General features: G+C 39.5%; 1 long non-coding RNA gene across 1 annotated transcript in view; it reads right to left on the bottom strand.

Moving 5' to 3' along the window:
• Positions 1 to 7342: 7342 nt before the first annotated feature.
• Positions 7343 to 19350, bottom strand: part of LOC145432427 (uncharacterized) — a 432207-nt gene continuing 420199 nt past the window's right edge. Inside the window, exon 2 of the long non-coding RNA XR_013912723.1 lies at positions 7343 to 8069. This is a non-coding gene — a long non-coding RNA (uncharacterized LOC145432427). The remainder of the gene's footprint in view (positions 8070 to 19350) is intronic.

Below are 19350 nucleotides of genomic sequence, written 5' to 3' on the forward strand. Positions count from 1 at the left end.
GTTCAGTTTGTTTGTTTTCTGCCAGCAAATAAAGCTGAGGTTTTTTGAGTTACAATTTAGTATTCGAGTCTTGCGTTTGGATCTTCCTCTCCGCCTGCCCGTGCACCGAGCCCTGACACTATTATGGCTAATAGTACGTGTTAAACTCAACTCAACCCATTGCTTGTTATGAAGATTTCATCAAGCCAACAAAAAAATAGAAACAGATGAGACAAGAGGGAGATGAATTACAAAACTATAATAAGATATATTACAAAAAAAGGACTAAAAAGAAGGGCTGGGATTTTTAGTCACTCTCCTTCAATTAGATTACATTAATAGCCATTCAAATGTTAAAAACCTCTTTCAGACCCAAAAATAGGTCTGAAAAAAAAAACCCCAAACACTTTCCTAAACAACTCTAGCTGTTACACAGCAGTAGGATCCATGCTGTCTCCAATGTGTAAAGGTGCTGCTAGGTAAATTATTTACATCTTTTGATGTGTCACTGAGATCTTAGAGTTGTCATATTAATCTAGAACCTTTTCCAGCAAATGAGTGAGTCCCTGATAACATATTCACCAATTCCACAGTGAGAACAAAGCCGTCATGGTCCAAATATCCTTTCTTGTGAAATGACAAGAGAATTGCAAGATTTGCTCCAAGTTTTACAGGCAGCTTTGGGTTTTTTTTTTTGCTTAAATGCAGTAATATCTGTAGCAATGGCAGCATTTCAAGCAATGTACAATTGTCTACATTGATAAAGCTGAGGGAGTGTGTCTGATTGCAGGGCTATATGCAGATCTATATCACGTCTTGTACTATTGTTCCACCTTGATCTCACAGGGTTAAAACAGTTTTCTGTGAATGGTTATGAGAAATATGAGTCACTCATGAGCAGAACTGAAAGGAAGAAGGTAGAAGAATCTACCAGTGATTTCAAGACTCCTCTAACAGGGATGCAGCACTCTGGAAACTATCTATTGTGCATAAAAGAAGGAACATAAAGTGTTGTGATGTCATCCATTGGTTAACATAGTCCTGTTATGAAGCCTCAGGCTTAGTGTTTTCAGTATAGCTATGGGGCAAAAGACTGTCGAAAGGTAAAAATAAGAATACAAATCCTTAAATGTAAATGTTACATGCTGTAGTGCAATGTGTGTGTGTACCGGCTTTCACTATCTTGGTGAGGACCAAAATCTGAAATTTACTATACTTGTGGGGACCAAAATCCCAGTCCCCATGAGGTTGAGGGCATTTTTCAGACTCAAAATGTGGTTTTAGTGTCAGTGTTACAATTGGGCTATGGTTTGGTTTAGTGTAAGGGTTAGTGTTAGGCATTCATTTTTGATGGTTATGGTAAGGGTAAGTGGCTAGGGAAAGCATTATGTCAATAAGATGCCCCCACTAGGATAGCAACACCCGACATATGTGCACATGTGTTTGTGTATGTGTGTTTCTCTCTCCCTTTCTCCCTGTCTCCAGCACATACTGTAATCATACAGTCATTAGCCAACCATAACCTGTTGGACTTACTAGGAATAAACACCTCCCTCTGCAATTGGATCTTGGATTTCCTAACTGACAGGCCCCAGTCTGTCTCCATAGGAAATAAAACCTCCAAAGTCCTTAGACTGAGTACAGGATCATCGCAGGGCTGTGTGCTCAGCCCACTGCTGTTCACCCTGCTAACAGATGACTGTACTGCACAGCTCAAATTGCATCATTAAGTTTGCAGATGACACAACAGTGGTGACATCAGAGAGGATCACTGGAGGCCCTCTCACACCCATCTCCCAACTCTACGACAGACACATCATACGACGTGCGATCAGCATAGTGAAGGACACTTTCCACTCCTCACATGCACTGTTCTCCCTCTTTCCATCTGGCAGACGGTTTCGCAGCATCAAAACCGCAATGACCAGACACTGCAAGAGCTTCATCCCCCAGCAGTCAGAGCCCTCAACTCAATACCACCATAGGACCAATATACACATACACCTTTACAAACACCTTACAATACTCATCAAAAGACTCAAAAACAACAAAAACTTACACAAATCCACCTGGGAACAATATGTTTAATTGCACACTCAGTCACATAGTTACTGAACACACATCTAAACTATACTACATTTGCACATTTTGCATATTGCACGTCTTTGACAATAACTTGAACCTGGTATTCAATACCTACTGCACAATCCACTTTGTATTGTCTCTGTCCTGTCTTTGTTTATTATACAGTTAGTATTGTATAGTTATCATCATAGTATTGTATAGTTAGTAATTAGTACCTTTTATCCCTTAATTTTACTGAAATTTGTCATGTTATTTATTTGTAATTTCTAGTTTTATATCTCTTTGAGATATATCTTTTATATACTTATAAATGCACCATGGGGGGCTTGGGGTGAAACAGAATTTCGGTACACTGTATACTGTGTATTCTGTGTATTTTGCTGTATTGACAATAAAGCTGTTGAATCTAAATCTCTCCCTTTTGTGAATAACACCATAAACTCATTGATAAATTGTTTGCTGAGCGGACAGAGCATGAGAGCTAAACACCATTTCCTACTGACGTCTATACAAACCCTTGTTGGGAATCAAAAACAATACAGGTGTTTTGACAAAGCTACACCTGTCTTTCAGTAATATTACATATATTATGGTGGTTCTTCTATAGTCTGACTTAAGAGAATCCTTGGACAATATAATTGACTCCCAAAGACTGCCCCAGATGTGTCTGTAAGTGCATGATGAAGAAAATAATGTGTATATAGAATAAGTACAATGTGAATACAGTAGGTGAGCAAACAACAACTTTAATAGTGTAATTAAATGGTCTCTACTGATCTTTTCAAAAATTCTGTGATATAACTAATTTTTTGATGAAATACTTGTTGGTAAAAAAAATTAAAAAAATTAAAAAGTACTTATAACTGTAACACAGATTATTTTATAATTGTCAAGTGTTTTTTGTTTTGTTTTTTTTCACAGTAAAGATGGATAAATTAACCAAGCACACATCAAATATATCTCATTCTGAACAATTTTGACTTCAGATGATCAGGGTCATTAAATTCTAGAAGGTTAAACTGCTCCATTTTTATGCCCCCGTTAGAGGCTTTTTTAGGGTCAAAGCTTTCTTTTAGCGTTACAGTTACAATTATAGTCCAAGGTAGGGTTAGCTGTGTGGGTATGTGTGCCCCTCTCTTACACACAGAGTGGAGCAGGCAGCAGTTGCTCTACTGCAATATTAGAACCACTCATCCAAATGTCAGATGGAACACCATACTTACTTACCCTACAAACTACAAGTAACAAACTACTGTTTTAAGCTAATAAAAAAATGATTGTAATGAGAGGCAAAGAACAAATGGACAGAGGGATGGTCAAAGAGATACCTGAATCACTAGTAAGATGAACAGATTCTTATGACTAAAAAAATGGTTTATTTTACACCCTTTTTATTATTTTACAAATCACATCCAACTATGTCATTTCCATTTCAATATTTAACTGGAAAATTATTTGTTGATATTCACTTTCTCCTGTTCACCGGTTCCCTATGTGTTTTACACATATGTTTCACATATGTGCACTGGTCAGTGAAACCTTAATGGCTATCTATCTTACGTGTAAGTAAACAGTAGTTCAGCTGTGGACTCAGTTGCAATGCAGATGGTTCCTAAACTACAATTTACTATATACAGTTTGACTGCCATAACCCATTGTAACACTGACTCAGGCTGCTGTCACACTATTAAATTAACCCATATTTCTTATGCCATATCGTAAAAAGTGTGTTGTATCAAAAACATAAACAAAGCCTGCAGGTGGGTGCAACTACTCAAGCAGCAGATGGAGCAGTGCGATTCAAGCATGCTTTGGTCTGGACGCAAACACAACAGTGGTTTATTTAGTTGTTTGCTAATTTGTTTTAACTTCAGAAAATCAATCACACACCTACGTCTCCATGACAGTGCTTCTACAACCATGCTGAGGCTCTATGTGGTTATGTTTGGACACAGCATTGCCTGGAGCTGAATACAATCTGTTAAGTCTAATTGTTGAATGTTGCCATTGTGTTTCTTAAATTTGTACAGTCTTAGTTCAAGCAGTAGGATCAAAGCCATTCCTTTGATCCTGACCACCTCTCCAACCACTCTGTGCTGGGGGAGGTTTTATTGTAGATACATCCTATCTGAAAGATCTGTTTTATTTGATGTAAGCTTCCTGGGTTTACGACCCTTTGGTCAGCAGGAGGTCTGACACACACACACATTCTCACATAACACACACACACACTTACAGAAGTTCACACATATAAATAAAATGCTTTGTCTTAGAACCAAGGGGGCGTGGCTTTGTTCTGACGTGTTTTGTGTGAACTGTCTCTCAATAAAAGGTAGCAGGAGGAGGTCAGATCTGGGGGTCATTTTCGTGGTGGACACAGACAAGGCCTCCCTTGCGCAAATAATCGATCGATCGACTGTCTTGTTTTCTTCATGATGAATAAGTCTCTAGAATTAGCGGGGTTTGTGGAAACACAGACCCAACACAATCACACTGTGTTCATACGCTTAATGTGTTATTTACCCCCATCCAGCACAGACTATTCACAGCTTTAAGGCTCTTTTAAAACCTTGAATAAAGTTTTTAAACTTTATGGCCCTAGGATTGTCAATCAAAATAATACTTATGATGCACAGCTAGAGGCAAACGCAGGAGTCTTCAGAAATTAAAAAGAAGAATCGGTGGCTACTGGGTGACCCTTCGTCTGGGGATCCTCAGCCCTTCCCATGAGGGTGGCACAGATGCCCCTCCGGTGGTCCTCCTTGGGCTCTCGCACTCTGGGGCCTCTGGATGTCTGGGGCCCGGATCTCCTCCATGCCTGCTTCATGCCCTGGGGGACCGGGCTATGGCTCTCTACATCCTCTTGCAGACCATTACATGGGGAAACCATTTGAATACAAGCGCGCTGATCCACACAGGTATGCACACGGGTGTTCACTGCTCGTAGACTTAAATTACACCTTTCTTGGCTGCTACTTCAAAGCACATTGTGCGCTGACTGTCCTGCGTGCTGCACAACAACATTGAATATTTAGTATTTACTGCTGTTTACACTTAGCTAGACTAATGCGATGGTGTTGTGTTTAGAAAGTTGCTTTGGTTTATTTTGCTTGTTTTCTATTCTTTCTCTCTCAAGAGATGATCCAGGAGATTTTTTTTTTTATTCCCCCTTTCTCACTGTCCCTCTCCCCTTCTGTTTTTCTTTTCCTTCCTCTTTCTTTCTCCCTTTCCTATCCCTCACTCATGTCTGTCCCGTCTGTAACAACTAAACATAAAATAAAATAAATAATAAAAACAAAGGTCGATCAAATGGACCAATACGGCAATGCCACGATGATCCATTTGGCAAAATAAATCCATTGGGTATCCTTGTTGGTCCTCAGACAACAATTCTGACGGCTAAAGAACCAAATGGGACAGGCAAAAAAAAAAAAAAAAAGAAGAATCATATTAACTGCTCAAAATTTGCTGGATTCACTTAATAGGGCTAAATAATGATGACCAACATCCACTGCAAGTTTGATGAATTCTTAAATGAATGCAAGATTACCACAAATCTGCAACTTTTAATGCTGATATGCAGAGATGTATATCAGGAATGCGTAATCCATGTGATTTAATTTATTTTTTGCTGTGTTTTACTTGTTTTACTTTACAAATTAAAATAATTACTTGAGGAGCTGCGTGACCAAGTGCTAATGCTAACACCAAACAACTGTCTACGGAACATAAATTAGCACGCGTAATACAGCATCTAATTAACTGCTATTAAACAACACAAAAGTGCCAAACAATAATGCATACTCACAGGGAATGCCTTTTTATCAGCCTTTCACAGCATAAATCACAGCATAGATCACATTCAGTCGATTGTCTGATTCTTTCTTACACTTCCCCCGTCTGCACACGGACCATGCCTTTCTATTAAAGGCCCAGTGCACTAACCAAACAAATCAAACATGTACAAATTTAACAATAGTCAGAACACTCCCCGCCTGGTATCTTAGGGATACCACAACAGATATCTAAACATCACTAGATAACAGAAAAACCATTTCAGAAATGGGTCTTTAATAAGTCTTTTTTTTTTTTTTTTTTTTTTTTGCCTGTACCGTTTGGCTCTTTTGTACGGTGGCCCCTAGAGACAAAGCACGTACAAACTCCAAAACACATGCAAACTCCAAAACACGTACAAACTCCAAAACACTTGCAAACTCCAAAACACTTGCAAACTAAAAAAACACATGCAAATTCCAAAACACGTACAAATTCCAAAACACTTGCAAAATCCAAAACACTTGCAAACTAAAAAACACATGCAAATTCCAAAACACGTACAAATTCCAAAACACGTACAAATTCCAAAACACGTACAAATTCCAAAACACTTGCAAACTAAAAAAACACGTGCAAATTCCAAAACACGTACAAATTCCAAAACACTTGCAAAATCCAAAACACTTGCAAACTAAAAAACACATGCAAATTCCAAAACACGTACAAATTTCAAAACACGTACAAATTCCAAAACACTTGCAAAATCCAAAACACTTGCAAACTCAAAAACACATGCAAATTCCAAAACACAACGGAAGTGCTCCAGGACGCTAGGGGCAGTGTTGAGCTCGATTTGCAAAATAAACGGCAAGTTTGTCTGTATGGGACGGTCTAGTCTCCGTCGCGCTTCCCAGGTTGCCTAGCAACCATGATACTAACCGCTGGAAACGTGTCATACAACTTGGTTTGACAGAAATGAGGGAGAACATATTTTGTTCATTTGTTTGTTTGTTTCTACAAGAGCTTTGTGTGATTTGATAAGTATCTGAGGCTGAGACCACAGGACAGTAAAACATGATTTTTGGGCTTCATTTCTGTACTGAACAGTTATTTCAAGATTAATTAGTAAATAAGAATTAGCTGATGTTGTTCATGAGACTAAAGTCATATCACTTTGGTAATGTAAATATAATATGGCCAATATTATAGTTATTATATTAATCATTATTAGCTATTACAGCAGTGAACATGAACTCTGTGTCAAATACTGAGCTTCAGTACAGATTCAAGTTGCAGTTATTTATATGTCTTATCACCTTAAATCTTCACTCAAAGACAAGTATCTTTGACAGTGCATATATAGGTGTATCATATATAAGAGACAAATGTTGTTCCTTCATGTTGGCATTACTAAATTTGGCTCATTGCTTACATATATTTATAAAAAGAAAATGTACAAGCTGTGATAACTGTTTCTGATAAAATGAAGAGTAGACTGATATATGAAATATTCCTTTATTGGGTGAGAAAATCAGACCATGTCATAACTGCTTTAAGTCATACAGAATAGATATCAGAGCCTTAAACAGGCTGGCTTCTGCTAAATGGGTCAAACTGGGCAGAAAGTCTACAAACACATAACATCCTTATAGAATATGATGTAACACTATAGATCAACTTACCTCAGAATATATAAAGCATATAAACAATTACAGCAATATGATGCAACAAACACAGCAGTGCTACTGATCCAAAATACTCAAAGCTTCATAGAACTGGAACAAACATTTATTTTTAGGTCCATTCTGCTGCTGATACATACTTTAGGTTTCTGAATATTAAACTTGTTGCTGCCTTTCATAGTGTGTAACTTGAAGGCCCTGAGTACTTTCTCCCACACTGAAAACACTGGAATGATAAAATTATTTGAACATTACCTAATAAGACTGATTCAGGACAGACAATTAGTTATTTTAAACTTTTCTAGCAGTCCTTCACAAACAGGGAACAGTCTGTCTATTCTCTCCATCTGTCAGCTGCTGCTGGCTCTTCCTCCTCCTCTTCCTCACACACTGCTGAGTTTGTCCTGGTGGATCATCAGGGGTGCAAAGCCTCACAGATGATGTGCAGCAGTGGGTCCCTCAGTCTGTCCTCACTCTCGACACTTGCAGTTGTCACACATGGAAATCAAATGTGTGATAAGCTGCAGGATTCAAACACAAGTGTGACTTATAAACACATGTTCATACTTTTATTCCACAATCAGAGAGAAAGAAACAGAGAGCGAGTGCAGGACAGACAGGTGAAAGTCTCAGGTGTATACACTGCTACAAAACAGCACAAAAGAAGGAGGATTTAGTGTTTGTGTTATTATGTATGCATGTGTAATGTGTATATATAGACACGTGTGTGTGTGTGTGTGTGTGTGTGTGTCTGTGTGTGTGTGTGTGTGAGATTTACATTGCTGTGCTTGAGAGCCACCATCTACCGGAACCAAATTCCCTGTATGTGTCTGCACATATACTTGGCCAATAAACACGATTCTGATTCTGATTCTGATTACGAAACAAGAAGAGTTCCCAGATGGTGCAGTGGACACATGTGTGACTCCTGTGATTAATAAAAGAAAGAGACTTTTGTTTGTGTAATCAATTATCACCAATTATGGTTCATCAAATGGGACAAAACTATCAACTATCAATTTTGTGATCTAGCTATTTTGGTGTTCTCTTAACTAGGTATTTAACAGAATGAGTCTTTCCTTACAGAGTGACACCAACTATGTGGCACAAAGAAGCTGTGTCTTTCAGTCAACCCCCACTACTGATTAGCACTCCTGCAAGAAGAGACCAGCTCATTATTACAATCACCTGCTGAGGCAACCAGCTGAAATGAAAATCTGCAGACCTCTGCATCTCTGTGGCACATGGTTAGTTTGTATAAGGTTTTAATTACTATAGTGTGTCTAACTAGAACCCATTTTTAATCATCCATAGGTACACATTCAAAAGCATTCTAAAATTATCAGCTCTGCGAGTGGGCACCCCCAGTGTTCATGCATTTTTTCACTTATGATACGATAGTTTTGTGGTTGGTAATGTTAAGAATGAAAATACAAACACCCAGGACACCACTGTCACATAAATTAGTCACATGCAGATTAGTTCAAAAGCTGGCAAGTAACCCAAGCACCACAGGGAGACAGGATACACCGTAGACAAAACCAGGAATAGCAGCAAGATGACAGTAGTTGCAATCATGTGAAACTGATACACGTGAAATACAGACGTCAGACACAGGGAGACTAATTATTCATGAACAGCAACTTGTGACATGCAACAGAGAACATGGGCTTAAAATGTAATGAGCTACAGGAGCAGCGGTCAGTTAAAACAGAGGCCATCTAGTGGACAGGTAAGAAAAGACAGATGTGATATATTTTTTCATTTATCTTTGAGATATGTCTAGAACTTGATCTTTACAAAGAAGGCCATTGTTTAAAAGGGGATATTTTCCAACATCAATAATTAAATTCTGTTGGACACTCATATAGTAAGAGTTATTATATTACCTTAGTTGATGAAAATTGCTTGGAACATGACAAGAATGGGCATAGGAAGAAAGAAACAGATACATGGAGATAATTGGAGAGAGATGAGGACTGAGAGAGAGAAACATAATGGATAGGAAACAACATATGGACAGAGAAAAACATAAAAGAGAAAAGTACACAGAGTTCAGAGATCTAGGACAGGGTGAAAGCATATACAGGGGAAAATGGGCAGAAAAAACAAAATTCATCTTTTCTGCTTTCCCCAACTGTATTCTCAGATCCAAAGTAAATTACAAGCATGGATACACAGTTCCACTTTAGAGTAGTCATACCTCCAGAGGCAAACTGTGAGCGGCAAATCCCACACAACTACTGACCCGAAAGATCAAATAGCTGACCACTCACACCTTTTTTTCCATTGTGTTAAAAAGACATTAATGTGTTTTGGGGGTGTTTCTAATGAAGCACATTCTACTGCAATAAAATAAAATAAATAGAACAGTGTCCTTCATTTTAGCTTCACAACAACTAATTTTACCTCCCATCCATCAATTCTCTTCCACTTATCCTTTTGAGGGGGGGCTGGAGCCTATCCCAGCTGTCTCAGAGCAAGAGGCGGGGTACACCCTGGACAGGTCGCCAGTCTGTCACAGGGCTAACACATAGACACAGACAACCATTCGCACTCACATTCACACCCATGGGCAATTTAGAATTGCCAATTAAACATGTCTTTGGCCTGATAGTGGAATTGAACTCAGGACCTTCTTGCTGTGAAGCAACAGTGCTAATCAGAGTGTAGAACATGACACTTAATAATTTAATTAAAATAATATTCTTGTAAATGTTATATTTATCATTATCAAATCAAAATATATTTAGATAGCACATTTAAAAACAACGTCGATCAAAGTGCTTTACAAATTAGGAAATAAATAAAATAAAACAAATTTACCAAACAGCAACACCAGACAAGACATACTTAGAAGCCAACCAAATGATAGTCAAACTAACTTAAGTTAGAGCCAGAGTAAAACGATGAGTTATTAAGCGACATTTAAAAGACGGAAAAGACTCAGAAGTGCGAATGGCAATAGGGAGATTGTTCCACAGTCTAGGTGCTGCAATAGCAAAGGCACGATCGCCTCTGGTTTTCAGCCTAGACCATAGATTGCATTGTTTGAAGATCTTAGTTCTTTTTTAGTATTATAAAAATGGAGAAGTTCTGTTAAATAGTCAGGCGTGATATTGTTTAAGATTTTATAAGTGAGTAAAAGAATTTTAAAATCAATGCAAAATTTCACAGGAAGCCAGTGTAAGTTAGCTAAAACCGGAGTAATATGATCATGCATTCTAGCACCTGATAAAAGGTGTGCTGCAGCGTTCTGTACTAATTGCAAACGCTAGAGAGAGGAGTGAGGGAGGCCTAAATAAAGGGAGTTACAATAATCCAGTCTAGAGCTAATGAATGCATGAATAAGCTTTTCAAGGTCCTTGGGGCAAAGAAAAGGCTTAGCTTTAGAAATTTGACATAGCTGATAGACGCTAGATTTAACCACAGTAGATACTTGTTTCTCTAATTTGAAGGAGCTATCCAAGAGTACCCCAAGGTCTCTTACAATGTAGAGAGAGGTAGCTAGCAAGAGGGCCAAGGGTATCAGTTAGTTGTCAAAGACAAAACAGACCCCTGGGGCACCCCACAGAGAAGGCAGAGGAGGAGTATTGCCCCATAGTGACAGAGAATGACCTCTCTGAAAGATATGTCTGTGAAGGTGCACAGCACGTACAAGAAGATAGCTCCTTGGAAGACAGGACCAAATTCACACCCGATCAGATTTGCACACTGTTAGACCTCGGCCTTACCACTACATATTTCAAATACAACAAGGGTTTCTACTAGAGATGGCACGATACCACTTTTTTATGTCCGATACCGATATCATAAATCGATACGATATGAATCCGATATAGTGTATTTTTTAATCACTAAAATTGTTTTTTTAATATGTTGCTGCATTTTGTATAAGTTCACACATACGGTTTAAATAAACAACAACACTAAAGCTATTCTGTTATACCTGTATGTAAAAAAATACACTGCACCCAAAATATTTCATAGTTCAGCAATACTGATCAATCTAATAAACTTAAACCTACTCAATCCTCCCTATTCTGGTATTTTAAAGAGCACTTAGCAGAAATATTAAGCAACCTAACTAATAGGGTTGCAAACTCCCAGCAAAGAAGGGAACCACCCCCCAACCTCCACCTCATGATGCTTAATCGACTTTAATTTGATGCAGTGTGGGAAAAAAATGCACAGAAATCAATTATTTTTCAAGAATAATTAAATAGATTCAACATCTTTCTTCAACAGAACTGCAGACTGCACATATAGTATCTTCCCAAAGGAAAAAGTAGTATAGCTTACTAGTGTATATTAGACTTAACAGTTACTATATACAGTAATGGACTTCTATACATTTTACATAAGATTAAAACTTTGGGTGTAAGATTCGGATAATTATTTATTAAAAGCGAGACATTTTAAATGAGAATAAGAAAGAAAAGTATGTCTTTGTGCCCCCTTTTCCCTGTTCATGCCCTTATGGGCCCCCTGGCTAAACTTTGCTAGATCCGCCCCTGCACAGTTACCAGCTGTCAGCTACGTAGAAAAGGATCCTGGTGTAGAAAGTAATATTAAATAAATTCTAAAAACAGCTTATCAAGCTTAAACGTGCTGCTGTTGTTCTGCTGCTGGTTTCCTCTTTCTGGTGCAAAGTGGGCCAAAAACAAACAAGAGAGACGGACTCAGGACAGAAAAGCCGATCAGCTGATCATGAAGTAGCAGCAAGAAAGCGAGAGAGAGAGGCAGTCGCTCCATATATTGGTTGTTAAGCTTAACGTGGGAATGCTTTACAAACATTCAGAGATGAACTTACACACTTGCTTTACTTCTCTCTGGGATAACTTCCTCGGAGATAAAATGCTGGTTTGGTAGCGAGGCTACAAATACACACAGCTGCTCTATCATGTGAGGACACTGCTCCGATGTGCTATGGTTATGAGCCGAGTTACGCAAGTTTTGTGAGGTGCTTTTTTGATATTTAATGGATCGGATTACATTTTTTATTTCTCTCCGATATCCGATCCAGTAATTTACGTCAGTATCGGACCGATACCGATACGTAATATCGGATCGGTCCATCTCTAGTTTCTACAGACAAAAACATGGCTGTGCCATGGGTTCCCCCGTGTCACCTATTGTAGCCAACCTTTACATGCAAGAAGTGGAGAGAAAGACTCTTGGCTCTTTTAAAGGGAGAGTACCCAGCCACTGGTACAGATATGTAGAAGACACCTGGATCAAAATCAAAACACAAGCACGACATCCCGGTGCATTTCAGACCCAGCAACATGCTCAGACAAAAACTGGTTCACCCGAAAGACAAAACTCCAAAACACAAACTCAACAATGTGGTGTATGCTGTACAGTGTAGCGAGGAATGCCAAGACCTCTACATTGGAAAGACCAAACAGCCACTTCACAAGCGCATGGCGCAACATAGTAGAGCCACCTCCATGGGACAAGACTCAGCAGTCCATCTGCATTTAAGGTCACTCTTTCGAGGATGCCCATGTTCACATTTTAGACAGAGAGGACAGATGGTTTGAAAGAGGAGTGAAAGAAGCCATTTATGTCCACTGTGAGTGACCATCTTTGAACAGAGGCGGTGGCTTACGACACCAACTGTCTGCCATCTATAATCCAGTTTTGAGATCCCTTCCCAGACGCCTTAACGCCCACTCACATCCTGGGCCATCTGACCTCAGGAAATCACATTATAGGGTGGGGCCAGGTTTCACAATGAGCTCACCCGAAACGCTGGCTGATTATGACCCACACCCGTTTTCACACCTTGGCTCATGTGATTAGGTAGAGGATCATCAGGGGGTCCTTTGTCCCTCTTGGGGGGGAAACTCCCACAGGGCTTAAATCTGGGACTCTCCACCATTTGACTCTTAGAACTGAAGAAGCTTCTCGGATGAGAGGTGAAACGTCTTCAAGCAACTTAAAGAAGTCCAGACGCTTTTCTTTCCAAGCTCCGTTGACGACCTCTCTGAAAGATAACATTTAAACCAAGATAAAGCTGTGCCCTTAAGACCAACTACTTGATCTAACCTTGATAATAGAATGTTATGATCTACTGTGTCGAACGCAGAAGTCAGATCCAGTAAGACTGAAACCACAGAGCAACCTGAATCAGTGGTTAAAAGGAGATTATTAAAACTCTTAACAAAGCTGTTTCAGTAATATGTCGAGGCTTGAAGCCAGACTGGAACTTTTCAGTAATACCATTGGTATCTAAGAAGGTCTGAAGTTGTTTACAGCCCACTTTTTCCAGGATGTTTAACATAAAGGAAAGTCGGCCTATTTTTTGAAAGAACACTGGAGTCAAGATTAGCCTTCTTAACCCTCTCAAGGCAGGCGTTGCAGATTTGCAACAGTTTAAAACTAACAACCTGATTACCCCACATACAAATTTTATGAGATTTTTTTACTCAGAAGTACCACTGCAGGACTTGGTTGTGCATTAGCAACAAAAAGTAATTTGAGCCTGAGAGGGTTAATAACGGGTTGAACAACAGCATGCTTGAAGGCAGACGGTACACAGCCTGAGGACAGTGATGCATTCAATATAAATAAAATACAAGGGCCAGTAGTATTCAGCGCTTCCTTAAAAATACGGGCAGGAAGAATATCATGTGAGGAGTTGGAGATTGTTAAGTGATCAGTTATTTCCTTTACATCCGGAAGAGATACAGGCTCAAACTGCTGAAAGACAGCAGAGCATTTAGAAACTGGAACTTGTTGTGAGCCCTTAAAGTTGTAATTTTATCAATAAAGTACCCTAAAAAAATCACAAAGGGCCGGAGTAGCCTCCTATATGCGATGGCACACGGATTAATCAGAGAGTTAAAAATGTTATGGGCACGAGGCTTGTGGCAATTAGTCAAAATAACACCTGATGGGAAGGCAGATTTAGCAGCTTTGACAGTCTTCTGATATTTTGACAAACAATTATGGAGGGAGAATTTCCACTGACACTTCAAGTTTGTTCTTTTTACACTTCCTCTCTGTCATGAACCGGCTGTGTGGAGGCAGATGAGGACCCAAACGCAAAACTCACGGAGACAGGAACTGAACTCAAAATCACTGCTTTATTGCAGGTTTCACAAAGGAACAGAACTAAACTGGGAATACTAACAGAAAACCGCGGGAACACAGAAAGACACACAGGTTCGAGGAGAAGACATTGACGACGCGACACTGACCTGATGGAGACATGCACATAAATACACAGAGGGTTAACGAGGGAAGTGGGAGCACACGGGGAACACAGCTGACACAGATAACCATAACGAGACAGGGCAGGAGTGAACACATGACGCATACTGACGAAAGACTGTCAAAGTAAAACAGGAAGTACACAGAGGTTCAGACAGGAGGAGAGAGAGAGCACGCAGAGAACACAGACATAACAGGCTGGGGAAAACATGGAATAAAACACAAGGAGAGACGAGGGCTCACAGAAACACAGGGGCACACAGGAGGTAACCAAATAAGGAACATCTTAACTAAATAACCTAGGAACCAAGGCATAAATAGGGAACAAAATACAAAAACACACAAACTAAGAATACTGGGCCAACATGGCCCAGGACCATGACACTCTCAGCATGACGGCATTCGCACCTGAGAGCACGGGTAGTTTCATTCAGCCAGGGTTGGCGTAAAGACTTAGTATCCTTAGTCTTTGGAGGAGCCACAGTGTCCAGAATAGAGGAGCATGTGAAATTAAAAAGGTTGGTAAGCTCATCAACCGATAAATCCACAAGACGGATGAAGTCAGAGAGGGCAGAGTTGGTAAAAAGAGTAGAGAAATTAGCAATGGTTTCAGAATTAATCGAGCGCATCTGGCACAAGGGACCCTCGCCATTAAGCTCCATATGTCATAGCGTAACATTACACATAACCGCAAAATGATCAGAAATCCCAGCGTCCTTGATATCCGTTATACGAATATCCAGACCATAAGACAAAACTAGATGAAGCGAATGGCCTTTTAAATGTGTTGGTTCACTTACCCACTGCCTGAGATTAAAAGTGTCAATAAGAACAAGGGAATCCTTTGTTAGTGTACTTGCCTCACACGGTCGTAGCGTAGAAACAGGCTCTCTAGTAGGTCAGCAAATTGGAAAATAAAATCCTTAACAGATTTTGGGGTCGATACACCACAGCGCAAAGAATTGAGGGGGCACAGTTCAGTTCCAGTAGGTGGAAGAAGAAGAAGAAGCGCAAAGGCGTCAGGATAACACTGAGAAAAGCAAACAGTAGACAAAGCTCGAGGAGATGGCTCGGCGAAAACACTGGTGCCATCTTGTTATAGCTGTTATATTTTTACATTCTAAACCCATTTAGTTGAAGTCTATAACTTTTCTATAAAAAAATTACACTTAAGTCTGTTAGAGTATTCATTACTGGTGTTAGAGTATACAGGATCATTCTAGTTCCCAAATATTTATATTTATATTTATATATATATATATATATATATATATATATATATATATATATATATATATATATATATATATATATATATATATATATTTTTTTTTTTTTTACAAATCACTAACTGTACATATACACACATCAGACATAAAATTAAAAGCACCACCCTAAATATTGTCCAAGTCTCTCCAAAAGACTGTGTCATAGTGTCTTGCCTGCAGCAGACTCTGGTACTTGTGGTTTGTGGATGGTGATTTAGTGGACCATCACACACAGATTAGGCCATTAATATGCAGTTCAATACAGATTTTTTTTATATTTATTTTTATTATTGCTATTTCAGTCATTCTTTACCTGTGTCATTGCTATTATTGTTCTATTAAAACCTTCCAAATGTCTTTTTTTTTTTTGCTTTGTAGCATCATGTTCCATGTTCTCCTGGCATTAAGATAAATACACTACACCATGGTTACCAGCTAAAGCCCTTTACTTAGTGTACTGCACAATTTAAAAATTACAGTACTCATAGCAAATCCAATGGTTTCCCTGTGTTTTCTCTGAAAAATATGAACAAAGTAATGCTCTAAACCCACAGTGGCAAGAAACAGCACTGAACTACAGGAGTAAAGTTTCAGAAATCTCCCTTTAGGTCTTACCTTGTTGAAAAATCCATCTGTGGTCTGGGTTTAATATCTCCTAAATACTGAAATACTGTCAGTGACCTTGACAAGCCATTCTGTGAGATGTTTCGTAATATTCCTGTTTTTGGTCAGAAACCAATTTGTCATTTTATCTTTACAGTTCGATTCACGTCTCCAAACTCAGCAGGTCAAGCAGGGTGTCTTCTCCATAGCAACGGGAGAGATCCAGAAAGGTTCCCAAGCAATAGAGACGAGTAATCTTTCTAACAAATTCTTGGTATATAGCAGGCCTCTGTGTGTGTGCGGAGGAGGAGCCCAGGAGGCGTCTTGGTTAGGTGCCTGAAGGTGTCATGGATCGGCTGTGTGGCAGGCGGGAGGAGGACCCAATCGCAAGATTCACAAACACGGGGATGAACTCAAAAGCAGCTTTATTGCTGACAGGCAGAACATAGGAAATACAGAACTCAACTAAACTGGGAATCAATAAACTAACATTCGTAGGGAGACACAGGGAATCCACACAACAATGAGGGAGAACGCGACGCCGAACAGAGGGAGACGCAGACAGAAATACACAGAGGGTTAACGAGGAAAGTGGGAACACATGGGGAACACAGCTGACACAGATAACCATAACGAGACAGGGCGGGGTGAACATAACACTGACGGGAGACGGGCAGAGTCAAACAGGAAGTACACAGAGGTTCAGACAGGAGGAGAGAGCACGGGGAGAACACAGACATAACAGGCTGGGGAAAACATGGAATAAAACACGAAAGGGGACAAGGGCTCATGAATACATAGAGGGGCACACAGGGGGTGAGAGTCACGAAGGGAAAACACTTAGGGAACAACACAACAGGGCAACTCAGGAAACATGGCCTAAATAGGGAACAAAATACAAAAATACAAGAGAACTAAGAATACTGGGCCAACACGGCCCAGGACCATGACAGAAGGAGCTCCCTCCTGATTTCTAAGGTCCTCACGGTAAAAGGCCAAATCATCACACAGTTTGAAGAATATCAGCTAATATATTTTTCTTAGTTTCCAAACAAAAGTTATTGGCATCCGTCCGAAAAAATCCATTGTTGGGTGAGCGCTGCTTATGTGAGTTGCAGGTAGAAACAGGTAGTTTTGAAGAGGTGAGCAGTTTTGGCAAGGGCTAATTTGTTAATACCAGATAACTAGATCAAAGTGAGGCTTATGGGTCAGCAGTATTTTGTACATACTATCTGGAGAAATGAAAAATGCCCTACAAGGTGTTGGGCATGTGTTGGAACAAGTTAAACTAGGCTTATTGGTGTATACTGGCATAGTACTACCACCTGCAGATCCATGCAGTAGTATGACATCATCGGCATGGAGCCTAAAGCCTTATTCAAGATTAAAGTCTCAAATGGTCGCCATCATAGTAATACCTATTTTTTGGACATTTACTTTGAAGCTTTATTTAATTACAATTATGTAAATTCTCCACTAAATCTTTTGAAAATATCATAAATGTTCAACATGACACAAAAGGAATGAATGTGATATACATTTCTATGTATATCACAATGGGTTATCATATTGTTTGAGCATGAATAGTTGGGAATAATAGAAATCTATTTACCATGACTATACATGCACATTCTTTAATTTATATATATATGGTTTGACAATTATTTTTAAAACCTCGAAATATTGACTCCAAACTAAATAAAAAGTGGCCAATATGGCAGTCAAAGAGGGAAATCAGAAGACCATTCATCTTTAAGTGTGTGTTACATGACACACACGCTCAAATAACCTTCATACACCAGTCAAACAAATATCAGCACTGCTCTCTGCATTTATATCCACAGTAATAATGTTCAGGCAGATGTGTGTGCATTCCCCAGAAGGCGAAAATCGATCTCAACCAATTAACTTGGCTAAACACAACCCGTGGCAGAGAGCGACAGGGAGAATGACAAAATACACTGTGGAAATGTCTTCCAGAAGTATCCAGACAAAAGACCTTTAGTCTGCATTTAATAAGAACAAGGAAACACGGTACAAGCCTCTTTCCTGACACACCCCAAATCTGTAGACATTTTTGAATCTAGCTTTTGTTGTCCAACTTGACTTCAAAGTCTGTTGTCTGTCAGCCAGCGAAGTTAGAACTTGCCCACTACAGCTTCTGTATGTGGTTTTTATGCAGTCATGCTTAATTGTTTTGTGGTTCTCCTGTTCCTGGTGAACACAGACCCCAGAATGTCTCCCCCCTTTGACAATTAGAAGATAAAGAAACCTGAATATGTAATTAGTTTTATGCTCAAATTGTCTATCTTTGAGAAAAGACAAGTCTGTTTTTATTAGGTTTTTGTTCATAATTGTGTTTTTTTTTATTTCATTGAAATGATCACTGGACTGGTTCTTATATAGCACTTTTCTACTCTTCTTGAGCACTCAACGTAGTTTGAACAACTTGCCTCATTCATTCATTTGTTCACACGCATTCATACTCCCATGTATGCAGTGGCGGTCCTAGCTTGTTTGGCGCCCTGGGCGAACACCCCCCCCCACCCCCACCCCCACAAAACATATTAAGGATTGTACATTAACATAAAACTGTTGAAAACCGATCGGTGCCTGTACCATTCCCAATATGCGCTGGCTGACGTCGGGGCAGCACAAGTATGAGCGTTTTTTTTTTACCGATGCCCGTGATGCCGCCCCCCACCACGATGTCGCCCCGTGCAACTGCCCGTGTC

This window comes from Astatotilapia calliptera, chromosome 2, assembly GCF_964374335.1.
Source record: "Astatotilapia calliptera chromosome 2, fAstCal68.1, whole genome shotgun sequence".
Lineage (NCBI taxonomy): Eukaryota > Metazoa > Chordata > Actinopteri > Cichliformes > Cichlidae > Astatotilapia > Astatotilapia calliptera.